Below are 20,283 nucleotides of genomic sequence, written 5' to 3'. Positions count from 1 at the left end.
AAAATAACCTTTTTGAAGGACAATTGAATAATTGTGCCTGTGGTCTTTGCAATCTCAAAGCTAGGGGGGGAAATTAAGGGTACACTGGGCGGGGGGGGGGGAGGAATCTATGCCAAGGTCATGACAATGACAACCACTGCTGAATTTAGTAAAACAGAGAGAGTTCTGGTTTCACTGTTGAATAATGATGTGATGTATCTTGATCATTTAGGGGGGGGGGATTTTGTTTTAATTTAGCAGTTTTATGTGGTCTTTCTTAAGAAAGGATGTGGTACAGGGGAAAAAGTGCTGATGATCCATGGTTTAGTAGTAGTGTTCAGTTTTGGGCATCACAGTTGAAGAGGGATGTAGAGAAACTGGAGCGTGTCCAGAGGAGGGCAACAAAGATGGTGAGGGGTTTGGAGACCAAGATGTATGAGGAAAGGTTGGGGGAGCTTGGTCTGTTTAGCCTGGAGAGGAGACGACTGAGAGGGGATCTGATAGCCATCTTCAAGTCTTTAAAAGGGTGCCATATTGAGGATGGAGCAGTTGTAATCTCTTGCCCCTTAGGGATGGACCAGAACCAATGGGACGAAATTAATTGAAAAGAAATTCTGTCTAAACATCCGGAATGGGTTCTTGACAGCTAGAGCGGTTTCTCAGTGGAACAGGCTTCCTCGGGAGGTGGTGGGTTCTCCATGTTTGGAAATTTTTAAATAGAGACTGGATAGCCATCTGACAGAGAGGCTGATTCTGTGAAGGCTTAAGGGGGTGGCAGGTTACAGTGGATGAGCGATAGGGTTGTGAGTGTCCTCCATGGTCCAGGGGGTTGGACTAGATGGCCCATGAGGTTTCTTCCATCTCTATTATTCTATGATTCTATGACCATCCAAATCACATGTGGAAGGTTCCACATTGAATCTCCTGCTCAAAGGATTGGGGAGCAGATGATACCAAAATCTTCTACCTGAAACTTTGGAGAGCTGCTATAGTTGCCAGCTTCCAGGCAACACCTGGAGATCTTCTGCTGTTACAATTGATCTTCTGATGACAAGATAAGTGTCCGTGGAGCAAACAGATATTTTGGAGGGTGGAGTCTAGGGCATTTTACTCTGCTGATGTCCCCCGCTTCCCCAAACTGCCCTTCCCTGGCTTCACCACAAAAATCTGCAAGTATTCCCAATTGTTCTACACAGGGCTGCCCTTTAATGGCTCTGGAAATGCCAAATGATTCAGAACACAGCAGCTTGGGTCATTATGAGGATCTAATGGAGAATTCATATTACAATGCAAAATGGAAACTGAATCACGTTCAAGGGCCCATCCCACACACATAGGATGATGAAGTTTCAATGTGCTTTGGCAGCTGGATTTTCCTGTGCAGAATAAGAAAATTTGCTTCTAAAGTGCATTGAAAGTGCATTATCTATTGTGTGCAGAATAGCTCAATGTTACTTTCAGAACACTTAATGGTCTGGGATCCTTGTATCTATGGGATGGCCTCTTCCCATATATCGCCCTAAGAACATTAAGATCGAGTAGTCTAAACCTCTGTGGGATCCCCAGGCCCAAAGAAGTAAAACTGTCCTCAACCAGGTGGAACACTCTTCCCATGTGGTTCTGCCAAATCAATAGATGTTGTTCTCCCTTTTGGAGAACCCCTCTGCCCAAGGAAAAATCCCCCAACACTGTCCAGTACCCTCAGAAAGTGATTTTAATCTCAGAATCTAAGCCAGGTCACCCTTGACTAGTATGGAGCCAGCTATGAATAGTAAGAAAGCCAGCTGGGTGCAGTGATTAAGAGCAGTGGTTTCTAATCTGGCAAGCCAATTTTGATTCCCCACTCCTCCTCCACATGAATCCATCTGGGTGACCATGGGCTCGCCACAGTGATGATAGTGCTGTTCTGAGCTATCAGTAATATCAGGCCTCTCTCAGCTTCACCTCTTGTCATTCCTCTCCAAGAGGATGACAAACCATTATCAAGCACCCTTTGGGTGCGATCTGTCAACCAGTTCTTGATCCACCTAATATGGTCCATGCCGCATTTTACCAACTTGTCAATAAGAATATCATGTGGAAACTGTCTTGCAGGATCTGTGGAACTATGCCAGCTCCAACAGGGCCAGGATCCTCTTGGCCTCCTAGGCTGGGCCTGCTAATGAGGGTCTCCTGGCCTGCTGACTGCCTGCTAAGGATCCAGCTGTGAGCTGTGGCCCAAAGCCACCTAAAGCTGCCTGGTTGGTGGCCAGGGGAGGATTTTAAACTCAAGGCCCATTCAAGGCCTTTTCAAGGCCCATTCTTAGGAACGGGCCTTGAAGCTAGTATATATATATATATTTATATGTGTGTGTGTGTGTATGTGTGCACACGTTTGCGCTCATTTTTGTTATAGGATGGAAAACACATTCATTCTTCCACTGAGCCTTTTGACCTTTTGCCAATTCATCTGTCCCTGGATTGTCTCTGTTTTCCACACCAGCTTCGGGGGTGAGGGGGACACTTATATAAAATGGAGATTGGCTGATAGTGACAAGTGATATCACGAGAGGAATGAGGTAATTTCTCTTTTCGTCCTGCACTTCTTTTTAGTGCTTCCAAAGTAAATGATGAGTTTTAAATTCTTTTCAGAGGAGTTATTTAATCGCCATGCTTCCGCAATAGCAGCTGGTTTGAATGGCTGAGGCACAGGGATACCTTGTTCACAGCAAACACAAGTATTGAAAGGGGAAGATGCTTGGATGGTCGCCAGATTTTCAAAAGTACTAAGTATTTCCAGCCCAATTTACCAACTCTAGATTGGGAAATTCCTGAAGATTTGGGAGTGGGGACCGGGGAAGGGAGGAACGTCAGCAGGGTATAAGTCCACGGAGTCCACCTTCCAAAGCAGCCATTTTCTCCCAGGGAACTGATCTCAGTCATCTGGAGATCAGCTCTGAGAGTTCTCCAGGCCCCACCTGGATGTGGGCAGACCTACTTTATTCTTACAGAATTTAACCTACTCCAATTTTCTTATTGACTTGGTTAGCCTAAAATAACAATGCAAACTTATTATCTTTCTGACCCACCATCTACTTTCAGAGCCAGCTTGGTGTAGTGGTTAGGAGTGCGGACTTCTAATCTGGTGAGCCAGGTTTGATTCCCCGCTCCTAATCCGCATGCAGCCAGCTGGGTGACCTTGGGCTTGCCACGGCACTGATAAAGCTGTTCTGACTGAGCAGTGATATCAGGGCTCTCTCAGCCTCACCCACCTTACAGGATGTCTGTTGTGGGGAGAGGAAAGGGAAGGCGACTGTAAGCCACTTTGAGCCTCCTCAAAGAGAGAAAAGCGGCATATAAGACCCAACTCTTTGTCTTCGTCTTCTTCGTCTTCTTCTTCTTCTTCTTCTTCAATAATATCAGGGCTCTCTCAGCCTCACCTACCTCACAGGGTGTCTGTTGTGGTGAGAGGAAATGGAAGAGGATTGTAAGCAGCTTTGAGTAAGCAGCTTCTCTACTTCAGGTAGAGAAAAGTGGTATATAAGAACCAACTCTTCTTCTTTTCTTCTTCAAACTATCATCTTTTTCTCTTTATTTGAAACCCTTGGCAATCTTCTTTTAGAAAACTGGGCTAAAGAGCTTGCTTATTAATTAATATTTGTTCAGAATTCCTTCTGTCTCTTTCCCACAAGAAATACCCTGATCTATTATCTGGCTTTCTAACTTCACATAAGCTGCTTAACTTTATCCCCATTCGTTCTTCTGACCATCACATTGGCTTCAGTTAGACCGTTTATGCACTGGGCACTTTACTGCCCCAGTTCTTGTGCAGGAGCAAAAATAGGAGGCAGATGAGGTGCACTGGGCCAAATGCTCCCCTGTGTGAGTGCAGGAAGAGGTGGGGCCACCTGTCACGACTAAAATTCCAGCATGTAACCCAGCATGAAACCTCCAGTGCATAAACGGTCTTAAAGTCCACTCTGTCTTAGATCGGTATCCCAGAGTTTGTTATGACTTGGTTGGATGCTCGTTGACAACGAAACAAATGTCATTCTATTAGACAATTTCAAAGGGTATAATTTGTTGGGCAATATTTGGAGAGACCAGGACATTTTATTCTTTACCTGCTTGAACAAGTAAAGTTGTCTTTATTGTTTAGACCAGGCTTTCTCAACCAGGGTTTCATGAAACCTTGGGGTTTCTTGACTACCCTAGAAGGATTTTCCGAATGGGTGGAAATTAATGTTGTGTGTGTGTGTGTGTGAAACATTAATTGGGTGATATGACAATATGTGGGCCCCCTCCCCAAATGGCCAGTGTTGGCCCAGGAAGTGGTAGGAAGGGGAGGGGCCCCAGGTGGGCATGTCCACAGCTGTGCTTCCCAACCATATTCTGCACAATCGCACCACTTTTGGGGTTTCTTGAAGCCTGAAGAATGTCTCAGGCATTTCTCAATGGTAAAAAAAGATGAGGAAGGCTGGTCTAGATCTTGGAGACCATTCAAAATTATCATTCCAGACATAGAAGGAAAAATGCATTAAGAATTTCCCTACCCGAGATTCAGGGGGCAGCATACATAGTTTTCTATTACTCCCTTATTTCCAGTTGAATATCAATATAATTTATTTAATATGGTCATAGACCAACAAATTTGAATATCTGAGCATGATGGGTAACCCAGCACGCCATCAGGTCACTGCTTTAGAAAACATATTCTATATAGCAGCCACACATATCCTTCTTAAAATCATGATATCTAGGGTTGCTAGGCTTCAGGTAGGATCTGAGAGTCCCCTGGTTTTAGAGTTCATCTCTAGACAATAGAGATCCAATTCCCCATTCAGCCAGCTGGGTGACCTTAGGCAAGTCACAGTTCTTTCCCAGTCCCATCATAGCTTGGAAGCTAAATAGCGTCAGCCATTGTTAGTATTTGGATGGGAGACCATCAAACAAATCCAGGGTCACTACACAGAAGCAGGCAGTGGACCACCACCTTTGCCCTGACTTGGCTGACCTAGACTAGCCCAATCTAATTAGATAGCAAAGCTAAGCAGGGTTGGGCCTTGGATGGAAAACTACCCAGTCTCATCATAGCTTGGAAGCTTAGTAGGGTGAGCTCTGGTTGGAACTTGGAATGGAGACTACCAGGAAAGTCTAGGCTTGCTAACAGAGGCAGACAATGGCCACCCACTTCTGAATGTCTCTTGCCTGAAAACCCCCACAGGAGTCCCTCTAAGTTGGCTGTGAATTGACTGTACTTTCTGCTCCCATGGATACTCCATGCTAATTCCACATCCAGTAAAGTGTGGGAAAGCAGAGACAATCCACACCAAGTGTTATAGCACAGAACAAGCCTTGCCCCCATGCTTTGATTCAGCCACTGCCTTTCGGAAGCCATTTGCTCACTTGCATTAGTTCAGGAGCCATGTTGTTGTTTGTAGAGATAATGAAGTAGTGTGGCTCTTCATATACCAATTTGAAACTGCTTAATAGTTAAATGACTAGTCATGGAAGGATGGTCTTCATCCAAAAGAGATAATTTTCATCAGAGGCAACTGGCCAGGAGAGACTGAAATCATCTTCCCTGGACAAAATCCTATCACCTGCATTTGTAAACCTGTTAATAGTTCATGAGGCCCAAATTTAATTGGTGAGGCAACTAGCAGGTTTACTATACCCCCAAGTAGAGGCAGATGTGAGCCTGCCCACCAGTTTCCGATCAGCCAGCTGATGCGTGGACTTACCAGTAGAAAGAGGAAGTCACAGGACACATTGCCAGCATTGCACAGGAAATGAGATCATCGCACCAGCAACTTCTGAGCGACACTCTGGTATCTGGGCAAAAATTCTATGGTAGAAGCCAGTTTTACCATAGTGGTTTTGTCCAATTACCAGAGCATCACCAGGAAGTCCCTGGTCTGATTATGTCCGTTTCGGTGAGATGCCAGTTGCATGGCCTGGGCCCTTCTCTTTTTTCCCCCCACCCCAATCCAGTTGCCAGGAAGGACCTGGTAACCCCAGGACCCAGAGACAAAGGCTTTTTTGATGTCTAGGTCCTCATCTACATTGGGTGGAGAACTAAAAACCATGTAGAAACAGTTAGATTTCCCTAACTTCAGAAGCATTTACATGGCTTTCTTTAGGGTCTGTAGTACTGGTATTTGTTGGAGAAGACCCTATGCTGAACCCAGCCCCCCCCCCCCAGTTTTATTTCAGATGTTAAGGAAGGCAATTGTTTCCTCCAACAGAGACTTATCCACCCCACCAACTCATTTTCTAGAAGCAGTTGGACAATATGGAGGGGGAAGGGAAGAAAAGAGAAGGAGGGGGAAGGAGCTCCAGGGAAACAGCTGATTAGACCCTGGCAAGAAGGACCCAACATCTGCTTTCCACAAAAAGACATCTGCATATTTCACATTTATTTTTCATAATTTACAGAAGCAACCTGCCAAAATTTAGCAAGGGAGAATCAGCGAGCGCGTAATTAGCCGAAGTTTGCTTGCTTTAGAAGTGATTAGCATAAAGCCCAGTAGCTCACCTGGGAGGAGATCAAGGCGAAGGAAATAACGACAGTTTGATTTCACAAAATTCAATTTTCGGGGTGGCGTGCCAGGCCGAGGGAAAGAAAAAGATTCAGCGTTGGCATTCATGTTGGGGGAGGGGGGAGAGATAGGTGGATGGATAATGCCAATTAAAGCTATGCAATGAACACTCCACTGTTCCCCATTTCAAGCACCACGCATCTGCCTTGTGGTCCTGGGCAGAATTTATTACTGGGTAAGATCTGATTAAGCAGAAGGCTTTCTTTCCAGCAACTGAATGAAATGGAGCCCGGCTTAGACCGAATCGCTGAAGTGATCGAATCGGATGGGTGCGGAAATCCTGGATATGGAGATGGCTTAGCAAGCAGAAATGGAAGAGAGAGGCTTCTTTTCCTTAACTCCATCCCCCCCCCCCAAAGGACTATGATACACAGCAAAATCATCCTTGACCCAAATCTGATTGGTGAATGCAAGCTTGGAATGGAGAACAAGAAATGAATGCTTGAAGACTTCTTCTTTAGAAGAAGAAAAGTCAGTTGTTATACCGTGCTTTTTTTCCAGCTTAAGGAGTCTCGGAGTAGCCTGCAATCACCTTCCCCTTCTCTCCCCACAGGCATCTCATGAGGTAGGTAAGGCTGAGAGAGCTCTGAGAGAATCATGACCGGCCCAGGGTTACCCAGCAGGCTTCATGTCGAGAAAAACAAGGTTTGTTTTTACCCACTCCCAGTTCGAATAAATCCGTCCCATCTACACTGAATTAGGTTTCCATTTTGATTTTGGGCGCATTACATTTTCCCTCTGCAACATGCATGATTGATCTGGAGTGACCCTACCTTTCCCCCGTGATATCCAGAACTGGTTATAAGCCTTGATATTTGAAAAATTGCCAACAGTAAGAGTGCAGATTTTTGCTTTTTCAAATTAACTCCCTTCTCTGTGCCTCATAGCAAAGCAGTCTTCCCTGGTTGGTTAGGGCATCAGTTCAAAGACTTCCTGGTTCCTGGTTGCAAGGCTTTTCTTAAAGTGACCGTGCTTCAGAAGCCCTAACTTCTCTCAGCAGAGATTTGCCTCTTGGATTTATTCCCCCCCCCCTGCTCTCTCCAATCCTCTCCCCTCCCCTCATTCAAGAAAATAAAGAAACAAACTCTTGCTGCGCTTGACTCTCCTCCCCACTCTGAGCTTCCCCAATCAAGTGCACAACACGTTCTGTTTCAATTGGGGGGGGGATAGAGGAAGACCCAAGTTTCAATCAATCTGAATTCAGCAGGCTCCACAATGGAAAAAAAAAGTAAGTGCAGAATCAGTCCAGGACTTCTGTGATGGAGCCAATCCTTCTCTTGTTGGGTCTTCCTGTATTCCTGCCTTACACTTTTTCTAGTATTGTTGTCTTTTCTAGGGACTCTTCTCTTAGAATGTGGCCAAAGTATTTAGCCCCAATCAAATCGTTTTTGGCATCTAAGGAGAGCTCAGTCTTCATTTATTATCATTATTGCAATTTTTTAAATTTATAAGCAGGCCCTCCCTCATAGACTCAAGGCAGTGTACAAAACATTAAAATTCTCCATAAATATAAACTCTGATAAAACAATAAAAGCAATAAAAACATAAAACTATAAACCTGTGTGTCCCAGTTGTCTCAACTGTTAAGCCTTGTGCTTATTCCTATGTCTTTAGGGCATCTGTGCTGCTGTAGTCAGGAGGGGGAGGCCCAGTGATTGTATTTGTTTGCCCTGGCCTCAACTGTATGCCTGGTGGAACAACACCATTTTACAGACTCTGTGGAACTCTGGTAGTTCCGTCAGGGTCCAGGCCTCCTCAGCCTGCATATTTCACCATGCTGGGGCTGGGACCGAAAAGGCCCTGGCCCTGGTTGAGGCCTGGCCAGAGACTGTCAGCATCTTAGCACCTGTTGATCTTAGTGTTCTTCTAGGGGTATATTGGGAGAGGGAGTCCTTCATATTTCATCTTGAGCCTACTTATGCATCTTTTTGCCAGTCTGTGTTATCTATAAACCTCTCCTCCAACCCATGGACATTCTTCCTATTGCATCATGGTTCACTCCAAGGCAGGGAGAAAGAAAGGGAACCAAGAAAGAGCCCCAAGACAAGGGATGTGATGGTCACCAGGGAACAAGTGGTGGACCTTCTTACAAGCACTAGCCTGCTTGATAAGAGACAAATTGGGAGGAAGAATCTATCTAGGAGTCAGGTGGGAGAGCTAGGAAGGAAGTGATCCAGGGGTAAAAGGGGGTTAAAAGGGAGGCAGATACAAGAGGAACTGGGAGAAGGTGCAAAAAAAAGGTCTAATCTAAAAAAAAAAGAATACCTAGGCCTGTTCCGCACACATAGGATAATGCACTTTCAATCTGCTTTGCAGCTGGATTTTCCTGTGCGGAACAGGAAAAACTACTTCCAAAGTGCATTGAAAAGGCATTATCTGTTGTGTGCAGAATAAGTCCTAGTTAGGACCTCTGTCATCCAGTCCCTTTAAGGAGGCAGAATGAAGGCCTTAATCTACCAATGATTTCCACAGACAGAGGAAGTGGGACTTCCCTCCACAAAGTAAAATTTCCCACCTCCCCCCTATCCCCAGAGCCCCAAATGGGGCTCAAAAATGCTATTTCTGAAAGAAAGGGGATCCAGGGGTACGCCAGGAGAGGGGAGATCAGTGGGCATTGCCTCCCCCTTCCATCCATGGAAATCCTCCATGTGTAGGGCTGGAAAATACCTGGGGATTTTGGTGGTGGAGCCTGAGGAGGGCTCAGTTCAGGGAGAGGAAGGACACCAGGGCACTATAACGCCATAAAGTTCATTTTCTAAAGCAGCCATTTCCTCTACCACCTGGAGAGCAGGTATAAGACCAAAATACCTCCAGCTACCACCTGGAGGCTGGCAACCCTATGGCATCTGATTTCACCACCCCCTCTTTCAACGTGAAATAAACTGTTTTTATATTGAGTGATTGGTGCAATGCTATTTCCTTACGATTTTTTTTAAATAACATTGAATATCTACCCCTTTAATTACTTTTTTAAAATGCACACATCACACTAAATTTGCTGGAGCAATTTTAGATAGTTAACCTTTGACAAAGGTAATTGGAATGCACCTATATGAATAAAAGATAAGCCAGGGTGTTCGGTGAATTACAACAGCCTGCCAACAACTTAACCAAAGACCTCAGCTCTCTGACATCTCCATTTTTAAATTACTGGAACATCCCAAAACATAGGCCAGAAAACATCCTTACCTCAGTGGTGATTTTATCAACTGGACAGATGATAAAGCTCTACCGTCTCTCTTGAAGCATTTCCATTTTTCCTCATTTGCTCAAACGGCGTTAACATTGCATACTCAGAATTCATATATTCTGTGCCAGGGGCTTTTCCTTCTTCTCCCGTGTTTCAAAAGGGCTGGGTTTAATGATAACCATAAGTACAAATTATGGTCCTGAAAATCTACTCCGCTACTGCATCCAATGTCAATAAACCAAAGCATCAACTATCTTTAAACACTTAGCTGTATAAATATTTGGGTAGAGCCCTCCTGGGCGGAGCTGGTCTGGCCTCTGCTTCCAATCCCTGGAACTCTACAGGCCAATCAGGACATGCACAGCAAAGCTGTGCACATCCTGATTGGCCCATAGAGTTCCAGGGATTGGGCCAGTCCTGATTGGGCCAGCCCCACTCGCAAGCGCCCTCAACAAACCAGGTGAGGAGCACTCTGGAGCACTCACCATCATTCAGAGCCTGAACATCACCGGGAAAGGAGGTCATAATCTATACCTCCAAGCACGAACACCCCAGAAGACAGACTTTGCCAGCAAGGGTGCCTACTGCCCTCCCAGTGCAACCCTCGCCTCACAAGCTCACCCTTCAGAAACACCTGAGCCTAACTTACCCCTCCGTGGCACAGCAAACAGAGGTATGATGCAGCCAGCCCCTCCCCCCACAGCCTCAGCGGACAGCCCCTACCCTCTCTAGCCCCTCTCACCAACAAGCCCAGCATACCCCACGGCACTTCACCGCATATGATTGCCGGCCGCCACTGAGCTCTTCCAATGTGGTTTTTGCTAGTATGAATATATGGATACAAGGTGCTCTGAAAGTTACGTTGACAGCTCCAGGTTTGGGAATACCTGGAGATTTTTTGGGGAGAATGGACTTTAAGGAAGGCAGGGTTTGGGGGAGAGACTTCACTGATGTATAACGCCAAGGAGCCAAGCCCTCCTTCGAAAGCGGCCGTTTTCTCCAGGTGAACAGATCTCTGTTGCCTGGCATTCAATTGTGATGGTGAGAGCTCTCCAGCCACCACCTGGACGTTGACAATGCGGTCTGAAGAAGAAGAAGAAGAAGAAGAAGAAGAAGAAGAAGAAGAAGAAGAAGAAGAAGAAGAAGAAGAAGAAGAAGAAGAAGAAGAAGAAGAAGAGTTGGTTCTTATATGCTGTTTTTCTCTACCCGAAGGAGGCTCAAAGCAGCTTACAGTCACCTTCCCTTTCCTCTCCCTACAACAGACACCCTGTGAGGTGGGTGAGGCTGAGAGAGCCCTGAGATTATTGCTCAGAACAGTTTTATCAGTGCTGTAGAGAGCTCAAGGTCACCCAGCTGGCTGCATGTGGGGGAGTGCAGAATCGAACCCAGCATGCCAGATTAGAAGTCTGCACTCCTAACCACTACACCAAACTGGAGGGGAGAACTGCATTTCTTGAGCTGTTGAGAATATCCTCAAAGCCTAGGATTGCCAGGGAACCAATGGGGATGGGAGGGTAGGGTTGCGAGATCCAGGTTGGGAAATTCCTGGAGAATTGACAATGGAGTCTGGGCAGGCGGGGACCTCAATAAGGTCCAGGGCCACAAATTCCCCCTTCCAAAGCAGCCATGTTCTCCAGGCAAATTGATCTCTGTAGTCAGAAGAGCTGCAATTCTGGGGGATCCCTAAGTCCCACCTGGGGCCTGGCATCCCTCTCAAAGATGCCACTTTAAATCTCCTAGTGTTGCTGGGGTAGCCAGCTCTAAGTTGGGAAATTCCTGGAGAATTTCTGCCGGGACTTGATCGCTATCGTTTGGAGTTCAGTTATAACAGTGGGAGATCTCCTGGCCACACCTGGAGGCGAGCAACCCTATGTGCAGCCCTGCAAACAAAAGATCCCCGCTTGGATCCTGCAGAATGTTTGTTGATGGGAAGGATTTTTGTCGGCAGAGCAGACCTGTCTTTTCCACTCTCTTTTTTACTACCCCTTTTAATTATCCCAAAATTAGCTATAACAGCTGTTCCATATGAATTACCATTTTCTTTCAAATTATATCCAACCAAAAGAGATCTTTGTTTTTTGTTTTTTTTGTAATGCAGATAACTAAATATGTAAATAAAAGATTTTAATTGTATCTACAGAGGTACTACATGTTGAAGTCTTATTCATTTAGACCTTGGCTATTCCGGCAGCTGTTATAATGTATAATGTAGTAGTACAGAATTTCCTGGGGAGAAGTTTCGTATAGTTTCTAGCTAGCTCCTGTTTACATAGTCTTGTGGCTATCCCCCCCCCCCCTTATTTGATAAAACGGGGAAATTAGAATGCTTCCATGACTACGTTTGAATATTGTATCACTCCTCTTTTTTCAACCAAGCAGAGCAGACTTCTCTTGACTCCGCCCGTTATTGGCTGCTAGTGACTTGGATGCCAGCTTGCTTTCCCGGGTCTTGGAGTTAGGTAGGGTTGTCAACGTCTAGGTAGAAGAAGAAGAAACAGAGTTGGTTCTTATATGCCGCTTTTCTCTACCCGAAGGAGTCTCAAAGCGGCTTACAGTCGCCTTCCCTTTCCTCTCCCCACAACAGACACCCTGTGAGGCAGGGGAGGCTGAGAGAGCCCTGATATTACTGAAGAACAAAAGCTGGTTCTTATATGCCGCTTTTCTCTACCTGAAGGAGTCTCAAAGCGGCTTACAATCAACTTCCCTTTCCTCTCCCCACAACAGACACCCTGTGAGGCAGGGGAGGCTGAGAGAGCCCTGATATTACTGAAGAACAAAAGCTGGTTCTTATATGCCGCTTTTCTCTACCTGAAGGAGTCTCAAAGCGGCTTACAATCAACTTCCCTTTCCTCTTCCCACAACAGACACCCTGTGAGGTGGTTGAGGCTGAGAGAGCCTTGATATCACTGCTCGGTCAGAATAGCTTTATCAGTGCTGTGATTAGCCCAAGATCACCCAGCTGGCTGCATGTGGGGAGTGCAGAATCGAACCTGGCTCGCCAGAACCATTACACCAAACTGGCTCTCAGATCCTTGCCTTGGGGGCTATACCCAGGGCTTCCAGGCCAAAGGGAAAACAAGATCATGGCTTGTCGCACGATCTAGCAGATGTTCTCAAGGAGGTCTACACATTTGGAGAGGAGTTTTACCTACTGCTGAGCTGAAAATGAGTTGTTTTAATTGCGTCCCTCTGCCCCCTGAAGAAGAGCTGTACAGCCAGCTTGGCCAAAGCAACGTACGCTCGGGGCCTCTCAGCCCCCCCCCCATCAATATTACCAAAGCTACTAAAATAATAATACCAGTCCTGAGAAAAAGAAAACATTTGGCACTGGAATTTTGGATTTCATGTACCTTAAATATTTATTTTGCCTCCTATCAAAGAAGCATCTGTTGTTTACATTGACAAATGGCAAATTTCTCTGTTCCTCTTTGAGTCACGGAGATTTCTGCCTTGCATCTGTTCGTGGGGGTAGAGCCAACATTACATTGTGGCAAGAGTGTCCTCCTTGAGTCTGGGAGACCCAGGTTTGAATCCTAGCCATGTCCTGGAGGTTTGCAGGGTGACTTTGAGCCAGTCTCATGCTCTCAGCCTGACTTACCTCACAGGGTTGTTGACAAGGGGGGAAAGGGGGAGGAGAGGGACTTTGGGTCTCCAATGGAGAGGAAGTGTGGGGTAAATGAAGTAAGTAAATAAATCATGTTTAGAATATCCAGGTTCAGTCACTGTTATACCATACCAGTCTTCAAGGTCACTGCAGGCTAAAATGCGGCAGCGCTAGCATCAGAAAGGGGGAGGTGAAAGGCAGGTAGGCCTTCTGAGACGTGGAGACTCTTCAGAGACATGCACCTCCTCTCCCCCCCCCCCCCGAGTGTAGTGGGGCTAGGGAGCATCAGCCTTGGGGATGGTGGGCCCTGTGCCGGTTTTGGGCGGCTGATGTCTCATCTGAGAGGTGGCGGCGGGCCTGCTGCATCCTCGTTGTTGTGGGGGGCGGGCCTTTGCAGGGCTCTCCGCAGGTAGTGACTCCTCAGCGTCGCTGCCAGCACGGCCTCCCACGCGTGCTGTGCGCCGGTGATGACCACTTTGCTGGCCGCATTCTGATAGGGCCAGATTTGAGTCCCGGCACTCTCTGGGGGCCGGACATGCTCCACCCCCTGGCCAGTTTCGCAAATATTAAAAGGAACCCATGGAGAAGGAGATACATTCACTTGTAATTCAAATTCGACAGGTTCAGCTGGACTTACTCCCAAGGAAAGTGTGCCTAGGCAGACAGGCTACAATGCTTCTATCAATTAGAGGCCATTAAGTCCATAAAGTAGGCAAACAGTGAGGTGTATCTGAAAATCTACAGGAATTTCCAAACCCGGAATTGGCAATCCTACTCTATCTGGAGCAAGAACATGGTAGAGATGGTGGGTGCCTCACTGTGTACGCCAAAGCCCTTTCTCAAGCCGGCATTTGGATCCCACTAGCAGATGTCCAGTGTTCCCGTCAAATGGTGATGTAAAGTAACACAGCTGGCAATTGTTCCTAATTTAATTTGTTTTAAAAGCTGCCTGCATGTCCTTAGGAACCCTCCCGAGGGCCGGGCACAATTTTTGGTAATGGAGGGAGAGACGTTTGCTCCACAGGGGACCTGCCCAGGTCACTCCAGGGACTGGTAATTGGATACAGCCCCTTTCACCTCCAGGTCACAGGTTAGGGTTCCTCACAGGTCAGACCGGCCTGGAAGTTGTTTCCCTGTGACAGCTGTTCAGCGGCAGCTGGGGAAAGAGGGGAATTTGTGTCTCCGCTCATTTCCTACTTAGCAGGTGTCTCTATCATACAGCAGGCCAGGAGACGGCAGGGGAAATGCAGGGCCAGGGTGGGGTGTAAAGAAAGGGTCACTATTTGGTTCCCAAGGGCAAAGCAACACCGTGGCATTTCCAACAGCAATAGATCCTCCACCCCTGTTAATGGGAGGATAAATCACAGGCAATCGGAGGTCAGCTTTCTTCGGGACAAAGCCCATTATTGGCTGCTAGTGACTTGGATGCCAGCTTGCTTTCCCAGGTCTTGGAGTTAGGTAGGGTTGTCAACCTATAGGTAGAAGAAGAAGAAACAGAGTTGGTTCTTATATGCTGCTTTTCTCTAACTGAAGGAGTCTCAAAGCGGCTTACAGTCGCCTTCGCTTTCTTCTCATCTCAACAGACACCCTGCGAGGGAAGTGAGGCTGAGATAGATCTAATATTCCTACTCAGTCAGAACAGCTTTATCAGTGCTGTGGTGAGCTCAGAGTCACCCAGCTGGCTGCATGAGGGGGAGTGGGGAATCAAACCCGGCTCACCGCATTCCTAACCACTACACCATGCTGGTTGGAGTTCTCCTGGAGTGACAAAGAGGTTTGCAAAGTACAGACTGAGAAATGTCTGGGGATTTGGGGGGAGTGGAGCCTGGGGAGGGCCTCAGTGGGATATTAGGTTGCCAACTCTGTGTTGAAAAATTCCTGGAGGTTTTGTAGGTGGGGCCTGGGGAGGGTGGGGGTAGGGGTGTGAAGGGACTTCAGCAGGGTGTAATGAATCAGATAGCTGGAAGACACCCCAAAGGGCCATCCAGTCCAGCCCCCCACCTTCTCAGGAGAGCCAGCTGGTGTAGTGGTAAGGAGTGCGGACTTCTAATCTGGCATGCTGAGTTCTATTCTGCGCTCCCCCACATGCAGCCAGCTGGGTGACCTTGGGCTCGTCACGGCACTGATAAAACTGTTCTGACCAAGCAGTGATATTAGGGCTCTCTCAGCCTCACCCACCTCACAGGGTGTCTGTTTTGGGGAGAGGAAAGGGAAGGCGACTGTAAACCACTTTGAGACTCCTTCAGGTAGAGAAACGTGGCATATAAGAACCAATTCTCCTCCTCCTCCTCCTCCTCCTCCTCCTCCTCCTTCTTCTTCTTCTTCTTGTTCAAAAATCACCTACTCCTGACTGGTGCTCATCCTATCACCTGAAAACTTCCAGAAGGAAACCACGCCACCCTCTGAGGCAGCATATTCCATCTATGAGCAGCCTCACCATGCTCTCTATTTAAGTAGAACCTCCTTTCCCATTATTTGAATGCACAGCTCCTAATCCTTGCCTCTAAAGCTGCAGTCAACAAGCTGGCCCTCTCTTCAACATGTCTCCCATTTACGTAGTTAACCACAGCTATCCTATTGACTCTTGCCTTCCTCCAGACCCTGGGGCCAGTTCCACACTGTGCCTAACCAACCTCGCAGAGTTGTCGTGGGAATAAAAAGGAGGAGGAGAGAAAGGCAGGATAGGAAGGAAATAAATTAAATAAATCAAATCAATTCTCCATGCAAGTCCCATGATTCTCAGTATAACCCTTTTTGGTGATCAAAGGAGACATTCATCACCAAAGGTGACTGGATGGAATCGACTATCTCCTGCTGTCATTTCCACCCACTGAAGTGAAATGGAGGGCCCATCAGGGTACACAGGGCTCCAGAGTGGTGGAGTGGTTGTCTTGGTCTAGTCGGGAATACCCCAATATAAATTCCTTCTCATGTCATGGAAGCTTGCTGGGTATGTTCCTTGGGGTCCCCGTTGGGAAGAAATGCAGAGCACTAACGAAGCAAGAATGAGACAGCATGGTATGGTGACAAAGAATGGCATACTCCAATCTGGAGAACTGGGCTTGATTCCAAACTCCTCCTTCACATGAAACCTGCTGGGAGACTTTGGACTAGTGACAATTCTCTCAGAACTCTCTAAGCCCATCCTGCCTCACAAAGTGCCTGTTGTGAGGAATAGAATCATAGAATCATAGAGTTGGAAGGGACCACATGGGTCATCTAGTCCAAACCCCTGCACTATGCAGGACACATCCCAATCGCTCATCCACTGTAACTTGCCACCCCCTTGAGCCTTCACAGAATCAGCCTCTCTGTCAGATGGCTATCCAGCCCCTGTTTAAAAATTTCCAAAGACAGAGAGCCCACCACCTCCTGAGGAAGCCTGTTCCACTGAGAAACCGCTCTGACTGTCAGGAACTTCTCCCGGAGGTTGAGACGGAATTTCTTTTAAACTAATTTCATCCCATTGGTTCTGGTCCGTCCCTCTGGGGCAAGAGAGGACAACTCTGCTCCATCCTCTATATGGAAGAAGAGGAAGAGAAGGTAATTGTAAGCTGCTTTGGGACACATGAGGCCTGCTGAGAGACCTTGGGCCAGTCCCAGTTTTCTTTAAGCTCTCTCAACCCCACTTGCTGTGTAGAGACAAAGGGAAGGCAACTGGAAGCCATTTTGAGATTTATTAGGGTAGAGGAAAGCGAGTTATAATCACCAACTCTGCTTCTCCACCTTCCATTGAAGTGAATGAGGGAGCCAGGTGGAACCAATGCTTCCCTTTGCAACCATTGCAAGAAGAAGTATGGAACGGCCCGAGGGCTCATTTTTGAACTCAAGACAATTTAAAATGAGTACATTTTTCCTGATTGGGGGCTCAATTCTAAAGAGACTGTAAAACAACACAAACCTGGAATCCAACCTATGGAAGAACTGCTTGTTAAACAACTACATTAAAATTGTTTATTAGCAATCTGCCGGCTTGAGGGCTTCTTTTCGGTTACCGTGAGGGGAGAGGATGAGGGAGGCGTTTTGCTTTCATTTGCATTCTTGATCCCCGCTGTTCTGTTTATAGCAGGGATTCTATCCATACCATCTTTGGGATATTAATTTTTAATTTATGGTGCTCATTAGTAGACATTTAAAGCAGAACAATTATCATTTATCTTGATATATTATTTACTAAGTCGCACTGTCTTGGTTAGGGACTTAATGATCAGCAGGAGGGGGGGGGGAGGGGGGTTATTGTATTTTTTTTAAAGGAAAGCTCAAAAAAGTGCCAAGCTGAAGCAAGCACGGCTCAGACTGCAGACTGCCGTGACCAAGAACTGAGGTTCTGACGGAAGCATAAAATTTGTAAAAGGCACTCATTGGCCATCCCTCACAATCACCCGTCTGCTTCCCTCCCTCTCTGGTGTTCTCACGTTTTCTTCAGCACCTTTTTTTAAAAAAAAAAATCACGCCACTTTCAGAGATTTCCATGTTTTCGCCAACATTCTAAGCCGGAAGATAATGGCTTTCGAGGTAGCCAAGCGTACAAACTCTGGGAACTCAAGCCAGTTAATGCTTGCTTTCCACATCAATAATAAATGCATAGCAACCTCTTAGCTAATATAAGAAGGAGGCTTGCGATGTGAAGCGATATCGGTTGTAATGCTAGTAGAACAGTTATGGCTGCTATGGGGAGGGGCCGTGGCTCAGTGGCAGAGCATCTGCTTGGCAGGCAGAAGGTCCCAGGTTCAATCCCTGGCTTCTGCTGTTAAAAGGGCCAGGCAGTAGATGAGGTGAAAGACCACAGTGCCTGAGACCCTTGAGAACTGCTGCCAGTCTGAGTAGGCAATACTGAACTTGCTGGACCAAGAGTCTGATTCAGTGTAAGGCAACTTCATGTGTTCAATCATTGGGGGGGTAGGGACATGGCTCAGGGGTAGCACCTCTGCTTTGCATGAAGAAGGTCCCGGGTTCAAGCTTCAGCATCTCCGGTTAAAAGGATCCGAAAGGAGGTGATGTGAAAGACCTCTGTGCCAGAGATCCTGTAGAGCAACTCAGAAACAGGCAATAGCAAACCAACTTTGTCTTGTCCTGGATAGCCCAGGACAAGCTGATCTCATCAGATTGCAGAAGCTGAGCCTGGTTAGTTCTTGGATGGGGAAGTCCTGGGTTGCTATAGAAAGGCAGGCAATGACCAACCACCTTTCTTCATCTCTTGCCTTGAAAGCCCTAGGAGGTTGCCATAAGTCAACTGTAACTTGACAACACTTTATTCTGTCATCGTCCCAGGGCCATCATGAGTTGATTGTGACTCAGTAGCACACCGATTATGATGCCCTGATCTTGCTGATCTCATCATCCCTCAGAAGCTAAGCAGCAGTAGCTCAGGTTAGTCCTTACATGGGAGACCACCCAGCAAGTCCAGGACTGCTATGTGGAGGAACGCAATGGAAAACACCCCTACTCTGACCTGCACAGCTCAGGCTAGCCTGATCTCAACAGATCTCAGAAGCTAAGCAGGGTTTCTCCTGGTTAGTACTAGGATGGGAGGCCACCAAGAAAGTCCAGGATCGCTACACAGAGACCAGCCATGGGAAGCCAATTCTTCATGCCTCTTGCCATGAAAAGTTATTGTCCTGAAGTCATCATGAGTTGGTTGTGACTCAAAGGCACACCGTTTTTATGATGCCCTGACCTAGGTGGCTCAGACTAGCTTTATCTCATCAGATCCCAGAAGCTTAACAGAGCCTTTCCTGGGCTGAATCTGCACTGAGATTTTTATCCCCAGTAACCCCGAATTTTAAAAAGCAATCTACATGTTATTTGATTTCCATTTTGGTATTTAGTACTTTAAATTTTGCCTGTGCAATGTATATGATTGATCCGTGGTGACACTACCTTTTCCCCACGATATCCAGGAACAGATATAACTTGTTACATTTGAGAAAACCGCTTCTAAAGTTCCAGTATTAAGTGTAGATCTCTGTGTCTTGCTGGATTAACTTCCTCCCCAGTGCCTTCAACGCTGATGTAGCAAAGCAATCTGTATGATTGGTCAGGGCATCAGTTCAAAGACTGCCTGGTCAAAGCAGCCAGACAAATTAGTGTAGAACACAATGTCTGTTTCAATTAGGGAAAAACTATGGTGGATAACTGGCATTTAGTGCCAGTTGCAATTTCCTGGTCATGGACAAGGGTAGGCCTGCTGCGAGTGAGTTACAGAAGTCCTGTCTAGAGATGACCATCACCTGGATCACTGTGGCAAGATGTTCTTGGGACAGATAGGATGCTAGTAGCCTCACTTGGCATAGATGGTAGAATACCAGCTGTGCTACTCTTGTGACCTGGGCCTCCCTAGTCAAGGAGAAATCCAGCATCACCCCCAAATTCAGGGCCATGTTACGGTCTCCAGTTGCACACTTTGCAGAGTGGGTAAACACACTTCCTGATCAGGCCTTTCCCTATCAAACAACAGGAGTTCCATCTTGGAGGGGTTGAGTTTCAGCCAGCTTTTCTTAAGCCAGACTGTCACTGGCTCCAAACAACTAGCAATTGTTTCAGTTGGGGGGGGGGGTAAAGTTACATTGGCCATCCAGAGAGCTCAGAGTTGTCAGCATAATTATGACAACCAAGCCCAAAGAGGGCACATAAAGGTGTTAAACAATGTGGGGGAGAGGACAGCACCCTGTGGAACCCCACAGGAGAGGTTGTAACTATGCAACTGCTGTTACCCCACAGCAACCCTCTATGTACAGTTCCGGAGAAAGGAGCGCAGCCATTGAAAGGCTGTCCCCCAAATCCCGGCTCTCACAAAGTGGTGGGCCAGCAGGTTGTGGTCAAAAACATCAAATGCTAAGGAGCCCAGGCTCTCCCTCACAATCACACTTGATGGAAATAATTAAAGGAGACCACCTGGTGAATTTGAGGTTTCCCACCTTGAGATTTCT

General features: G+C 46.8%; 1 long non-coding RNA gene across 1 annotated transcript in view; it reads right to left on the bottom strand.

Annotated features, from left to right (window-relative positions):
* LOC143826202 (uncharacterized) overlaps positions 1 to 20,283 on the bottom strand; it is a 66,730-nt gene that overhangs the window by 35,297 nt on the left and 11,150 nt on the right. Inside the window, exon 2 of the long non-coding RNA XR_013227031.1 lies at positions 9,750 to 9,912. This is a non-coding gene — a long non-coding RNA (uncharacterized LOC143826202). The remainder of the gene's footprint in view (positions 1 to 9,749; positions 9,913 to 20,283) is intronic.

This window comes from Paroedura picta, chromosome 1 (assembly GCF_049243985.1).
Source record: "Paroedura picta isolate Pp20150507F chromosome 1, Ppicta_v3.0, whole genome shotgun sequence".
Taxonomy (NCBI): Eukaryota; Metazoa; Chordata; class Lepidosauria; order Squamata; family Gekkonidae; genus Paroedura; species Paroedura picta.
The sequence above is the reverse complement of the archived record's forward strand: the minus strand, read 5'-3'. Positions and strand labels throughout refer to the sequence as shown.